General features: G+C 47.0%; 5 non-coding genes across 5 annotated transcripts; all 5 read right to left on the reverse strand.

Moving 5' to 3' along the window:
* Positions 1-4,443: 4,443 nt before the first annotated feature.
* Positions 4,444-4,515, reverse strand: Trnat-ugu. Its single transcript has one exon. It is a non-coding gene; the product is annotated as a tRNA-Thr (tRNA).
* Positions 4,516-4,761: 246 nt separating this feature from the next.
* On the reverse strand, positions 4,762-4,833 carry Trnat-ugu. The gene has a single exon. It is a non-coding gene; the product is annotated as a tRNA-Thr (tRNA).
* A 246-nt stretch (positions 4,834-5,079) lies between these two features.
* On the reverse strand, positions 5,080-5,151 carry Trnat-ugu. Its single transcript has one exon. It is a non-coding gene; the product is annotated as a tRNA-Thr (tRNA).
* A 246-nt stretch (positions 5,152-5,397) lies between these two features.
* Positions 5,398-5,469, reverse strand: Trnat-ugu. Its single transcript has one exon. It is a non-coding gene; the product is annotated as a tRNA-Thr (tRNA).
* A 246-nt stretch (positions 5,470-5,715) lies between these two features.
* Positions 5,716-5,787, reverse strand: Trnat-ugu. The gene has a single exon. It is a non-coding gene; the product is annotated as a tRNA-Thr (tRNA).
* Positions 5,788-13,370: the final 7,583 nt, after the last annotated feature.

Genomic DNA, 13,370 nt, shown 5'->3' on the forward strand with positions numbered 1-13,370 from the left:
GCGGCTTCGTAAGAACATCACAACGTAATTTAAAAATGTGCCCCCGCCAAATATATCTGTTGATAAGCTGGACCATTTTTGCACCCTGCATTCTTGGAAGCGGAAACAACTGAGCAACGTAAAATACTTTACATAAAACATAAGTGTCTAATACACGCTTTTTTTGCAGTAGCGGTATCGAACGCCATGAGTGTTCGAATAAAACACCTTGAAGCTTGGAAATGGCCACTTGCCAATTTTTTGCAGCCATACGAAGAGGACACCGTTCAAGATAGATGCCTAAATGTGTATGGTGTTCAACAGCCGTAACCCACGGAACAACCACATTTTCAAAGCCCCGCAAATTCAGAAGTTTGCTTTTACGGGGGTTGAGACGAGAGCCGGAGGCCGCAGAAAATTTATCTAGTTCCATTTTCAACTGCGGCACTTCGGCGGCGGAACGAAGCAAAACAACCAAATCATCAGCATAAGCTGTTGCTGTCAGGGTAACCCCAGAAATCGTAAGACCACGAAGTGTCGAGTTGAGACGAGAGAGGAGTGGTTGAAGGGAGAGAGCATAAAGGGTCATGGATAAAGGGCTACCTTGCGGGACGCCACGTTTAATATCAATGACCTTCGTTAGCTGGCCATTAATGTCAATCTTAGCAGAAATACCAGTCGTCATATTCTTAAGTACCAGCAGCGCCTTTTCATTAAAACCGAGTCGGCGCAGCAGAAGCTCTAAAAACGAATGGGACACACGATCAAAAGCCTTACTAAAATCAACAAATAAAAGCGCACAGGAAATATTGGTGACAGCGACAATCGACACGACATCACGATACCCCGCCAGAGGAGTCAATATGGAGCGCCCTGGAAAGCAGCTTTGACAAGGAGTTATCACAGGTGTAAGCAAGAGGGATAGACGTGCATTAACAGCCCTAGCAGCCGTCTTATAATCAAAATTTAAAAGGGTTAAAGGACGAAAGTCACTAGCTGTCTTCAAACCAGCAGATTTTGGTATCAGGACAACCGTACCTCTCTTGAAATCGGCTGGAATTGTGCCACCATTCAAGATTTCATTTACAATATCCGTAAAAACAGGCCCTATAATAGTCCAAAAGCGAACAAAAAATTCCTTAGGAAGGCCATCCGGACCAGGAGATTTGTGAGATGGTGAACAAGCAATGAAAGCTGAAATTTCGTCTGCAGTAAAAGGAGCTAAAAATTCCACATTATGGTCCTCTGTTAAAACTGATGGGATAGCAGTTAAAATCTCATCAACATCAAGCGGATCAGAATCAGCCACAGCATATAAGGTCTCATAGTAGCAGGTAAGTTCATGGGTTATTTGATTCTGTAAGGTAAGCCGGCAACCATCAGCTGCCATAAGGCCGTCAATCAATACACGTCGACGGTTCTTGTGGTGACGAAACAGGTGGTACATGGAAGTCATTTCATGTGCTAAGGTGGACGGCGGTTTAGATTTAATCTTCAATCCTTCCATCTGAAGCCGTTTAATACTAAGGAGCTTGGCTTTAATTTTCCGAATCTCAGAAAGGTGGGCACCTGTCATTCGAGAAGTATCATAAAGTTCGCGAAGCACCGAATAATAATACTCAAAAGTCAGTTTCAGATCTCGCGCTCTATTATAACTGTAGGACATTAAAGTGCGACGTAGTTTTGGCTTCGCACAGTGGATCCACCAGTGAAGCTTAGACGGATAGTATCGCAGAGAACGTAAACACATGTCCCACGCCGTCTGTATTAGAGGTTCGATGTCAGGGTCATCGAGCAAGGAGACATTTAATTTCCACAGCGGCCGATAAAGTTTAAGAGGCTGACGCTCCAAATTAATTATAACCGCAAGGGCACAATGATCCGTAAAACTGGCTGGAATAACATCTACATTTAAAACAGAAACACTAAGGGGATCAGAAATATACAATCGGTCCAGTCGACTACTTGACGTGGCAGTAAAAAATGTAAATTTAACTAAAGTGGGGTGTTTAACCTCCCACGCATCGCGTAGTCGTAGTTGACGTACAAGAGAATGTAGCTCGAAACAATAATTAAAATGAGGCGATTGGTCCTTAGCTTGTAATACACAATTAAAATCACCCCCCAATATCAAAGTCGCAGGATTTTTGCGTAAAAGATAAATCAGATCCTCTTTATAAAAACGAGACCTTTCCTGCCGTTTGCTGGAACCAGAGGGGGCGTAAATATTAACCAAGGTTGTGTCAAATAACCGACAACCAATACCCCTTCCCGAGTCTAAGAGCTCAATTTCGGTAACGGGGATACCGTCACGAATTAGTAAGGCAGTACCTGTGGAAAACTCAGGCGCAAAAGTTAGAATAGTGCGAAAGCCAGGAACAAACAGGTGTGCAACGGAGACTTCCTGCAGGAAAACAACATCAGCTGCAGAGTCATAAATGAACTGCTGCAGAGACGCTAACTTCAGAGCAGATTGAATGCTATTTATATTTAAGGTAATAAACGTGTACGCCTGCAACATCAACAAAACAAAAGGGAAAATGAACCCTAATTACACCACATTAGAAGCAACGACATCCAGATCATCAACATCAGACATGGCAGAGGGTGATTGCCCGGAATCAACGGAATCAGAGTCATCCTTTGCATGCTTGTGTTTTTTCCGCACCGCGTGAAGATTGGGGGGCACTTTCACCCGACGGCGTATCTGATGCACACCAGATTCAAGAGCAGGTGGAGTGGGGGGTTCGAGATCAGGCACGTCAACCAAGGCATCCGAAGGATTAGCAGAGCGAGAGGAATCAGAAGAAGGAGCAAGCAAGGGGAAAACTGCATCAGGAACATCGGCACCGGCATCAGAAGGTGTAGGTATGGGAAGTGTAGGAGGTGGAGAGATAGGGTTGGAATCCGCTGAAGCGGAGCGCGCAGTTCTAGAAGCGATTTTCCGACAAACAGCTGTCTGCACCGAAGTGTCGTCAACATGTGGTGATGCCTGTGTCGGGGGGGATGTCAACACCACCTCGACCGAATGTTGGGGCTCTTGCGCCGACGGCGTGGCAGCAAGTTTGACGTCATCAGGCAAAGCAGGAGACACAGTGGGAACAGAATCCAAAACAAGCATGGGAGACTCCGGAAGTCTCTCGTCAGATCCGCAAACCGGCTGCGAAACAGCAGCTTCGTCATCAGTGCTACCGGTATCACTAGCACGACGGCGTTTGTTATTGGAAACAGACGGGATCGGTGTAGAAGCAGCCGATACATCTGGGCGAGTGGGTAACGGGGGAAAACCTGCATCAGAGGAAGGTGTCACCCGTTGTGAAGAATCTACTGCAGGAGGCTGACACGAGACAGTGGAGGAAGCTGCTGGCACAAGATCGGCAACCGTTAATTTGCGGCGTTGTGCTAGCCCATTTTTAAGCACAAACACCCGCTTAGGGCAATTAGCACGAACATGACCATTTTCATTACATAGAAAACACGTACCAACTTGCCCCTCATAAGTAAGATGAACACGATAACCACATACAACCAGATGGGACGGTATGTTCGACTTAATATGCATTTCAACCGATCTGACACCATTATAACATTGCAGCTTATGTTGTGCAGACCAACGTTCATTTCGAATCGACCGAACGGTACCATAACCAAGCAAAGCTTCCTTGAGGTAACTGTTTTCAACTTCAGGGGGTAAATTATAAACCCGAACTGTGGTATACGTAATTTCAGCATTTGAAACAGTAACACTGCTAACAGAACCATCTCTATGACGGAACGACACTTGCTCACCATGTTTAAGTAAAATCTTATCTAGCAAAACCGGGTTCAACAATTTCACAAAAAAGCAGTAAAGTTCTGTGTCAAAATACGCCGTATGTACCTGGTCCGATGTAATGCCAATCGTATCCACAATCCATTCGTGAATTTCCAACGAAGTTGGTTGAACATTCCTGGTAGCCTTGTTAAACTGAAAACTGAGAGTACACTTCCGCGGAAACAACCGGGAAGCCATAACACTTAATTAATGCGGCAAAAGCCGCTATACAACACAAGACACAACACAAACACTAAGGCGACGAAACAACGAAGAAAAGAAGACAAAGAAACGTCACACACAGAAAGTAAATAGTCACAACCCGAGGGAAACGGCGGATCGAATACACAGCACGTGCGATCGCTGTCGCGTCTCAAGCGGAACTGCCCCTGAGCTAAGGAGGCTGCTACAGCTTACACCTCTTTGCGATCGCTACAGCCCTCGAGAAAAATACATTTCAGAGTCCTGAAAATGCGTACAAAGATTTACTCTGCCACAACAATTCGCTACCACTGAGGTCCACAGCGATGACTGACGGGTGCTGCCGTCTTTCGTCTATCGTCATCTGTGATCTTGGCTCAGGCCCGAAAAGACACGCTATTTTGAAATTTTCGGTTCAAAGCATTACATTGGCCCATATAAAATTGTGCTGCCCCCTGTGAGAATCGAACTCACGACCCCTGGTTTACAAGACCAGTGCTCTGCCCCTGAGCTAAGGAGGCTGCTACAGCTAACACCTCTTTGCGATCGCTACAGCCCTCGAGAAAAATACATTTCACAGTCCTGAAAATGCGTACAAAGATTTACTCTGCCACAACAATTCGCTACCACTGAGGTCCACAGCGATGACTGACGGGTGCTGCCGTCTTTCGTCTATCGTCATCTGTGATCTTGGCTCAGGCCCGAAAAGACACGCTATTTTGAAATTTTCGGTTCAAAGCATTACATTGGCCCATTTAAAATTGTGCTGCCCCCTGTGAGAATCGAACTCACGACCCCTGGTTTACAAGACCAGTGCTCTGCCCCTGAGCTAAGGAGGCTGCTACAGCTTACACCTCTTTGCGATCGCTACAGCCCTCGAGAAAAATACATTTCAGAGTCCTGAAAATGCGTACAAAGATTTACTCTGCCACAACAATTCGCTACCACTGAGGTCCACAGCGATGACTGACGGGTGCTGCCGTCTTTCGTCTATCGTCATCTGTGATCTTGGCTCAGGCCCGAAAAGACACGCTATTTTGAAATTTTCGGTTCAAAGCATTACATTGGCCCATTTAATATTGTGCTGCCCCCTGTGAGAATCGAACTCACGACCCCTGGTTTACAAGACCAGTGCTCTGCCCCTGAGCTAAGGAGGCTGCTACAGCTTACACCTCTTTGCGATCGCTACAGCCCTCGAGAAAAATACATTTCAGAGTCCTGAAAATGCGTACAAAGATTTACTCTGCCACAACAATTCGCTACCACTGAGGTCCACAGCGATGACTGACGGGTGCTGCCGTCTTTCGTCTATCGTCATCTGTGATCTTGGCTCAGGCCCGAAAAGACACGCTATTTTGAAATTTTCGGTTCAAAGCATTACATTGGCCCATTTAAAATTGTGCTGCCCCCTGGGAGAATCGAACTCACGACCCCTGGTTTACAAGACCAGTGCTCTGCCCCAGAGCTAAGGAGGCTGCTACAGCTTACACCTCTTTGCGATCGCTACAGCCCTCGAGAAAAATACATTTCAGAGTCCTGAAAATGCGTACAAAGATTTACTCTGCCACAACAATTCGCTACCACTGAGGTCCACAGCGATGACTGACGGGTGCTGCCGTCTTTCGTCTATCGTCATCTGTGATCTTGGCTCAGGCCCGAAAAGACACGCTATTTTGAAATTTTCGGTTCAAAGCATTACACTGGCCCATTTAAAATTGTGCTGCCCCCTGTGAGAATCGAACTCACGACCCCTGGTTTACAAGACCAGTGCTCTGCCCCTGAGCTAAGGAGGCTGCTACAGCTTACACCTCTTTGCGATCGCTACAGCCCTCGAGAAAAATACATTTCAGAGTCCTGAAAATGCGTACAAAGATTTACTCTGCCACAACAATTCGCTACCACTGAGGTCCACAGCGATGACTGATGGGTGCTGCCGTCTTTCGTCTATCGTCATCTGTGATCTTGGCTCAGGCCCGAAAAGACGCGCTATTTTGAAATTTTCGGTTCAAAGCATTACATTGGCCCATTTAATATTGTGCTGCCCCCTGTGAGAATCGAACTCACGACCCCTGGTTTACAAGACCAGTGCTCTGCCCCTTTTTTTTTTTTTTTTTTTTTTTTTTTTTTTTTTTTGGTGCTGCATGCGCATGCATTTAACAAACTTGCATGCGATGTACTAGTTCCTGGGGAACGAATGGAATCGTTGTACGTGCCAGTCTTTACGTATAGATATAAGTAAGCGAAGACGGCTTAATCCTGCCACGTAGATTGCTATCCATAAGACGCACCTGTGAGTCTCATGGGCCGGTGGCCTGACGTGCAGTTTTTCCTGCTGCATGGCTTACTTTCAGAGACTCGCAAGTTTATCGTAGTGCTGGGTTGTCGCGAAAGTGAAAAGTAGGGCCTGTCCGGGATTTGAACCCGGGACCTCCTGCACCCAAAGCAGGAATCATACCCCTTTTTTTTTTTTTTTTTTTACAAGTCGCATAAGAGGAGCAACAAAAACGCGCTTTTCCGGTACCGGGAATCGAACCCGGGCCTCCTGGGTGAGAGCCAGGTATCCTAGCCACTTTTTTTTTTTTTTTTTTTTTTTTTTTTACTGTACTGAAATTAAAATCCTAAAACATGACTATATAATGTAGACTGCTGACTGAAATAAAGATTAAAACACGAAAACTTCAGTCCTGTTGTAGAGAAGAAACATATATACAGGCTGCAAATCCAGAAACAGTATAAAAGAAAATGGCTCACACAGGTGATTTTAGCCAACACCCTCTCTTTCAAATGTCAGGCTAAGCATATTGGCAAAATCATCTCGGAGGCCTGGCAATCGCAAGCGCTGCCAGTAAGCAGTAAGCATGTACTGCCGAAACGCTAGGTGTCCATCCTCTTCATGACAACTGTTGACAAAATGTACGAAATGGCCAATCAACCACATGACGGTATGGAGCTTCGTCCGCGGAAAAAAGGAAGAATCGGGCAGGACGATGATGTCAATAGTATAAGCGGCTTCAGCAGACCTAGTGACAAAAGCAAGTTGTTTCCTGAGCCAACGCCAATTAGCAAGGTGCCCACAGCAGGTGAATCGATGTTCAAGGGTATCCAGGAGACCACACCGAGTACAGGTGTCCGTGTCAGAAAGACCAATACGGTGCAGTCGTACATTGGTGGGAACCAAATTATTTATTACCCTATACCACGTGGACGCCACGGCCATAGAGTGGATCGGCAGACTAACGTTCTTCCAGACGTTCCTCCAGGACACAGATGGAGACGCCAGTTCTATTGGATTGGGACCGGCCAGCCCCTCCCAGCGGGCAATCAAGCCCTTGGTCGTTGGCACCGGTCGCCGCAAGAAGACGTCACCGAGGTAACTCACCGCAATGTAAAATTCCCGAATGTGTTTCAACTTAAAATTTAGGCGTCCGACATCGACAGGTGGAGCAAGGCTCGCCGGACGCACAACAGTAAAAAGCCTGGATGTAATTGAAGTCACTTCTTGCGTAACAATTAGAGTCGTTCGGCGGACGTACAAAGCAGACGCCTTGCGAGTAATGTCAGAGAGGCCCAAGCCTCCGGAGAGACGCGGTTTCGTCATTACCTCGTAACGTAACTTGAATAGATGGCCCTTCCATATAAACCTGCTAGACAATTGGCGCAACCTTTTCGCCACCATCATGGGAAGTGGGAACAGCTGAGCAACATAATAAGCTTTACATAGAACGTAGGTGTCTAAAATTCTGACTTTTTGCAAAATGGTAGCAGAGCGCTGCTCATGGACCATCAGAGCCCCCTGTATCTTCTCGGTGACAGATTTCCAATTGAGAGCCGCCATTTTTAGAGGACACCGATCAATGATAATCCCCAAGGACGTATGGCGATCGACAAAAGTGGCCCAAGGGACGTCAGCATCGCGAAATCCTCGAATATCAAGGAACTTACATTTACCCTGATTGAGACGCGCTCCAGAGACACGACAGTATGCATCAACCGCCCCTTTCAACAACGGGATATCATCACGTTGACGGAGGAGAACAACGACATCATCCGCATATGCCTTAACAGAGAGCTTCCCACCAGAGAGGGACATACCCTGAAGCTTGAGAGCAATAGTCCGAAGCAGCGGTTCCAGGGACAATACGAATAAAGACATAGAGAGCGGACTACCCTGAGGCACTCCGCGGCGGATAGCAATGGGCGGCGTCAGCTGCCCATTGACTGACACCCGAGCTGTTATTCCCCTATACAAATTGCCAAGAACACCACGTGATGAAGCGTTAAAACCTATTGTACCTAAAACACGATCTAAAAACACATGACTGACGTGATCAAAAGCCTTATAAAAATCAAGGAAGGCAAAGGCACAATGTACGTTTGTAACCGCCGCAACCGAGACAACATCCCGATATTCGGCTACTGGTGTCAGAATAGATCTATCATGAAAACAAACATTGATGTGCACCAATCACACCCCGAAGCAGAGAAGACAACCGGCTGTTGAGCGCTCTAGCAGCTGTCTTATAGTCAAAATTCAGCAATGTGAGCGGACGAAGATTGGCAGCAGATAAACGACCAGAGGACTTCGGGATTAAAACAATTTTCCCTACTTTAAAATCGGCAGGCACATCCATCCCCCTGACAATCTCATTTAAAATCTGCGTAAAAATGCCACCCAAAAGAGGCCAAAAACGGAGATAAAATTCTTTAGGCAGGCCGTCTGGACCCGGCGATTTACTGGACGGAGAGCGAGCAATAAAATCGAAAACATCATCTACCTGGAACTCCCGGAGAAATTCGCCGTTCGCGTCAGGCGCGATCGTCGCAGTTAGATCCCCAAAGACATCATCCGAAAGAGACTCACCAGAATCATCGGCAGAATATAGACTAGTGTAATACTGATGAAGAGCACGAACCATTTCCTCCTGTGCAATAAGCTGTCGCCCATCATCCACCGTAAGAGAAGAGATGAAGGAGCGACGACGACGAGTCTGATGCCGTAGCAGGTGGTACAAGGATGTCAGTTCACCTTCAACAAGAGAGTGAGGTTTCGACTTAACTCGCAGACCATCCATCTGTCGTCGTTTAAGGCTCAAGAGCTTGGCTTTAATACGACGAACATCATGGATCCGCAGTGGAGAGGTACCCGCCGCGTCATATAGTTCACGCAGGACAGAGTAGTAATATTCATACGTGTTCTTCAAATCACGCGTCCTAGCAGCACAGTAGAAAATCAAAGTCTGACGAATCTTGGGCTTGGCAAACGCAGTCCACCAAACCAGCAAGGAGGGGTATCGCGGGACAGAGCGAAGACATCGCTCCCACACGCCACTTATAGCATCATCCATAGCACTGTCGGCAAGGTGGGAAACATTTAACATCCACTGGGAACGATAAAGTTTTGCAGGTTGCCGACTAAGATTTACAGTTGCAGTAAAAGCACAATGGTCAGAAAAACTAGTAGGAATAACATCGACAGAAAGAATTTTATCACATAAAAAATCAGATAAATAGAATCTGTCGAGTCTACTGCATGAGGACGCGGTAAAAAACGTATATTTCACCAGGGTTGGATATTTGTGTTCCCAAACATCACGCAGATGCATCGTACGAACTAAGTCATCTAAATCACGGCAATAATTAAAATTGGGGGACTGGTCTGCAGGGCGTAAAACACAATTAAAATCGCCTCCGAGCAGGAGACTCCGAGGACTCTGGCGCAAAAGATAAATAAGCTCTTCTTTATAAAAGCGCGAGCGAGCCACAGTGTGACCCGAACCAGAGGGGGCATACAAAACAACGAGGCGGAGATCAAAAAGACGACAACCAATCCCACGGCCAGAGTCAAGGAATTCAATGTCAGTAATAGGAATGCCCTCTCGAAAGAAAAGAGCAGTTCCTGTTGAATATTCCGGCGCGACATTAAAAACAGTTTGAAATCCAGGTAGAGAGAGATCAGAAAACAACACTTCCTGCAAAAACACTACGTCCGCACAGGCGTCGTAAATAAACTGCCGCAAAGAGGCAATGCGAACGTCGGACTCAATACGGTTAACATTTAAGGTAAGAAAGGTGTATGCTTGAACCATAGAGAGAAAAGCGAGAAAACAAATCACCTACACCGACGCACCATCGTCACAGTCCATAGCAGGGGTGACAGAGGCATCCGAGGGAGGGGGACTGCTACCCCGTTCCGCGGATCCCTTACGTTTCGGTTTTTTACGAACAGCATTAACGTTCGGCTGAACGCGTAACTTGCGTCGGCTGACGGGCAAGGAAACTTCAGCCGCCGGTGACGTAGGAGGGTCAAGTTCTGTATCCGACACCACCCGCGCCGGTCCACATGCGGGATCCGGGGTCGCGGGGGAAACATCCGACAAAACGGAATGGTCAACACCTGCACTAGCTTCCGGCAAACATGGACTGCACGGAGGCGAAACGTGAGCAGGAAGGTCCGAGGCCGCAGAGTTGGAAGGAAGCGGAGCAGCTCCGCTTGCAGAGGTATGGGGCAGCGAAGCAGGAAGTTGTCGCGGCTCCACTTGTTGTGACATCGAAGTCGGTTCGGAAGACGGCGCCAACAGGCCCGACCGACGACCCGACTCGAGAGAAGCTGCGTCGGAGGCCGGAGGGGCGCCAGCAGCCGCCACCGGAACCGCTACCTCAGGAGGGCAGGGAGCAGCTACAGTACACAGTGGCTCGGAGGATGCCGGTCGCTCGGACTGGGGCATCTCAGGGAGATCCTCATCCGTACTATTTCCATCGTGTGGGCGACGCCTCTTATTATTCAAAAGTGGCACACCCACCTGAGGGACAGACGGAACAACATCAGATTTAGCACGCAAAGGAGGAAATTCTGTATCAGGGGTGCGCAAAACCTGTGGAGGGGCGCTACTACCACTGGACTGTGCTACACCAAGAGCAGAACCACCTGCAACGAGGTCAGCGACCGTTAACTTGCGACGCTGTTCGAGAGAATTTTTTAAAACAAAAACTCTCCGCGGACAGTCGGTACGCACGTGACCACTTTCATTGCACAAAAAACAGGTGCCCACCTGACCACTATATGTTACATGGACATGATATCCACCGATCTGCAGGTGAGATGGAATATTCTGCTTAACGTGCATTTCGACTGAACGAATACCACTGTAACATTGCAGGCGATGTTGGCTTGACCAGCGTTCAAGGCGAATGCTCTTTACATCACCATACTTCTGTAGACCCTCCTTAAGATAGACATTATCCACCTCCGGTGGAAGGTTGTAAACACGAACATTGGTATACGTGATGGAAGCATTGGAAAGCAGCACGGTACTTACAGAATCATCCCGATGCCGAAAGAGAACTTGATGACCATATTTAGAAAGAATTTTATCAACCTGAAGTGGGTCCATAAACTTAACAAAGAAAACATACAGTTCGGTATCAAAATAAGCAGTGTGCACCTGATCCGAATGAACACCAAAGGTATCTACCAACCAATCATGAATCTCAAGAGAACTAGGTTGCACATGGCGGGTTGACTTGTCAAAAGCAAAACTAACTGTAGCCTGACGAGGAATAACCTGGGACGACATTTTCAAAATATGCGGTCGAAACCGCTACACAAAAAACACTGAAATAAGGACAGAAAGTAACACAAGGTACGAAACAACGACGGAGAAACACTCACAGAAGTTGCAACACAACACGTAAACAAAAACGATAGTCCACTATACGTAACGCTACGGCGGAGCGGAAGACTAGGCACGTCCACACTGCACGGCGTCTGAAGCGGAACTGGCCCCTGAGCTAAGGAGGCTGCTACAGCTTACACCTCTTTGCGATCGCTACAGCCCTCGAGAAAAATACATTTCAGAGTCCTGAAAATGCGTACAAAGATTTACTCTGCCACAACAATTCGCTACCACTGAGGTCCACAGCGATGACTGACGGGTGCTGCCGTCTTTCGTCTATCGTCATCTGTGATCTTGGCTCAGGCCCGAAAAGACACGCTATTTTGAAATTTTCGGTTCAAAGCATTATATTGGCCCATTTAAAAATGTGCTGCCCCCTGTGAGAATCGAACTCACGACCCCTGGTTTACAAAACCAGTGCTCTGCCCCTTTTTTTTTTTTTTTTTTTTTTTTTTTTTTTTTTCACACCCCGAAGCAGAGAAGACAACCGGCTATTGAGCGCTCTAGCAGCTGTCTTATAGTCAAAATTCAGCAATGTGAGCGGACGAAGATTGGCAGCAGATAAACGACCAGAGGACTTCGGGATTAAAACAATTTTCCCTACTTTAAAATCGGCAGGCACATCCATCCCCCTGACAATCTCATTTAAAATCTGCGTAAAAATGTCACCCAAAAGAGGCCAAAAACGGAGATAAAATTCTTTAGGCAGGCCGTCTGGACCCGGCGATTTACTGGACGGAGAGCGAGCAATAAATCGAAAACATCATCTACCTGGAACTCCCGGAGAAATTCGCCGTTCGCGTCAGGCGCGATCGTCGCAGTTAGATCCCCAAAGACATCATCCGAAAGAGACTCACCAGAATCATCGGCAGAATATAGACTAGTGTAATACTGATGAAGAGCACGAACCATTTCCTCCTGTGCAATAAGCTGTCGCCCATCATCCACCGTAAGAGAAGAGATGAAGGAGCGACGACGACGAGTCTGATGCCGTAGCAGGTGGTACAAGGATGTCAGTTCACCTTCAACAAGAGAGTGAGGTTTCGACTTAACTCGCAGACCATCCATCTGTCGTCGTTTAAGGCTCAAGAGCTTGGCTTTAATACTACGAACATCATGGATCCGCAGTGGAGAGGTACCCGCCGCGTCATATAGTTCACGCAGGACAGAGTAGTAATATTCATACGTGTTCTTAAAATCACGCGTCCTAGCAGCACAGTAGAAAATCAAAGTCTGACGAATCTTGGGCTTGGCAAACGCAGTCCACCAAACCAGCAAGGAGGGGTATCGCGGGACAGAGCGAAGACATCGCTCCCACACGCCACTTATAACATCATCCATAGCACTGTCGGCAAGGTGGGAAACATTTAACATCCACTGGGAACGATAAAGTGTTGCAGGTTGGCGACTAAGATTTACAGTTGCAGTAAAAGCACAATGGTCAGAAAAACTAGTAGGAATAACATCGACAGAAAGAATTTTATCACATAAAATATCAGATAAATAGAATCTGTCGAGTCTACTGCATGAGGACGCGGTAAAAAACGTATATTTCACCAGGGTTGGATATTTGTGTTCCCAAACATCACGCAGATGCATCGTACGAACTAAGTCATGTAAATCACGGCAATAATTAAAATTGGGGGACTGGTCTGCAGGGCGTAAAACACAATTAAAATCGCCTCCGAGCAGGAGACTCCGAG

The sequence above is a fragment of the Schistocerca piceifrons genome, chromosome 1 (assembly GCF_021461385.2).
Source record: "Schistocerca piceifrons isolate TAMUIC-IGC-003096 chromosome 1, iqSchPice1.1, whole genome shotgun sequence".
In the NCBI taxonomy this organism is placed as follows: Eukaryota; Metazoa; Arthropoda; class Insecta; order Orthoptera; family Acrididae; genus Schistocerca; species Schistocerca piceifrons.